This window comes from Mustela nigripes, chromosome 12, assembly GCF_022355385.1.
Source record: "Mustela nigripes isolate SB6536 chromosome 12, MUSNIG.SB6536, whole genome shotgun sequence".
In the NCBI taxonomy this organism is placed as follows: Eukaryota; Metazoa; Chordata; class Mammalia; order Carnivora; family Mustelidae; genus Mustela; species Mustela nigripes.
In genome coordinates, this window is record NC_081568.1 from 150,188,366 (window position 1) to 150,190,543 (window position 2,178).

The 2,178-nt window shown below is 35.3% G+C and overlaps 1 pseudogene; it reads left to right on the forward strand.

Annotated features, from left to right (window-relative positions):
* The first annotated feature begins 697 nt into the window (after positions 1–697).
* LOC132027646 (olfactory receptor 14C36-like) lies at positions 698–1,663 on the forward strand (annotated as a pseudogene).
* Positions 1,664–2,178: the final 515 nt, after the last annotated feature.

Consider the following 2,178-nt stretch of genomic DNA (forward strand, 5'->3'; position numbering starts at 1 on the left):
AATATTTTGTCATAGGAACAGAAGATAATTTTTCACTATTTTGCATAGAACATTAGTTGCAGAAAAAAATCATTTTATCCCATATTGTCCATACCCTCAAATAAAAGTGTAAGACTAAAACAACAAAAATATTTATTCTAATTATCTAGTGTTCAACAACATTATCTCCAAAATTTCATTCAAATGCAACTTTATTTATGTAATCTATGTCTATATTTATACATAACTGATCATGAGAAACGTGCATCCTCCAATGGAAGTGTATAGAAATATGGATTGAAGTTGTATATGTTTATTGTAAGTTGTAATTGTCACTTCATTGCTATTGTTGAAATAAAATACTATAAGGGAAAAAATAATAATACCCCATAGACTAAAGGAAGACCACTTAATTTTCTTTCAAAAATATTAGGGGCTTCTGGGGTTATGGACATTGGGGAGGGTATGTGCACTGGGGAGTGCTGTGAAGTGTGTAAACCTGGCGATTCACAGACCAGCACCCGTGGGCCTAATAATAAACATTATATGTTTATAAAAAATAAAAAAGAATTTTTTAAAAATTAGGGGTTTCAATATAGATTAGAACTAGGTAGGGGTCAAGACTAAACTATTTAAGAATGATATTTGCATAATTTGATTCTTCATGAGCTCTGGATTTCACTTCTTACATTGCAGGTAAAAAGTGCATTACCCACAAATGTTAAATTCCACCATCATGATCGGATTTCTCCTCATGGGGTTTTCTGATGTGTGGGAATTATGGATTTTGCATGCCATAACCTTCTCTCTGATGTATGTAGTCACTCTGATGGGAAACATTATCACTGTTACTGTCGCCAACCTTGACAGGAGTCTTCACACACCCATGTATTTCTTCCTCAGGAATCTGTCCATCTTGGATGCCTGCTACATTTCTGTAACAGTTCCTAACAGTTCCTAACTCATGCATCAATTCACTGCTTGACAGCAGCACCATTTCAAAGGCTGAGTGTGGAGCTCAGGACTTCCTAGTGGTTTTCTTTGTATATGTGGAGCTTCTGTTTCTGATTATCATGGTCCATGACTGCCATGTGGCAATCTGCAAACCACTTCACTACCCTATGATCATGAACCCTCAAATCTACATCCAAATGACTCTGGCTTCCATACTCAGTGGTCTCATATATGAGGATGTGCACACTGGCAACACATTCCTGCTGCCCTTCTGTCTTCCTAATGCCATCCATAAGTTTTGTTTTGTTTTGTTATGCTTTGTAATATCACCTCACTGATAAAGTTCTCCTGCTCTGATACATTTAGTAATGAGATAGTGATCATTGCCTCTGATCTGGGGATTGGTGGTCACTGTTTCATTTTCATCATCAGGTCTTACATTCACATATTTTCTACCATTCTCACATTTCCAAGTGGAGCAGACAAAAAAAAAAAAATACTTCTGTCCCTCACATCCTTGTGGTGTCAGAATTTTATGTATACCTGAGGCCATCTTATAGTCCACTATCCAGGACATGGTCCTTTCTGTCTTCTATTCCATAACACTTCACTCTTCAACCCTATTATCTACAGTCTTAGAAATGAACAAATGAAATATTCCATTAATAAAATGAGGAGAATGTTTATTCAGGAAACATATAGGAAATTGCTGAGGCTCATTCTACTTTAAAAGTCATGTTTTCAGCAATAAATTGAGAAATTGATTGGAATTCTATCAATATAACTGACAATAATAAATAATGCCATTAAAATATATCATTTATCAATATAATTTCCCTTCTGAATTATTGAATTATCTGAGTATGTCACTGGGTAAAGGATCTAATATTACAAATAAGAAACCCCTATTCATGCTTTGACAACTTAAGAACACTCACTAAAGGACATCTGGGTGGCTGAGTGGATTAAAGCCTCTGCCTTTGGCTCAGGTCATGATCCCAGGGTCCTGGGATCAAGCACTGTGTTGGGCTCTCCACTCAGCAGGGAGCCTGCTTCCTCCTCTCTCTCTGCCTGTTTCTCTGCCTACTTGTGATCTTTGTCTATCAAATAAATAAATAAAATCTTTTAAAAAAAAGAACACTCACTAAAAATTTAAGTCTAAAAAGACAAAAATGTATCCTTAGAGGTATTTTATAGTAAGCTTCTGTTTTGTATTTATTCATAATTTAAATATTTAATAACCTA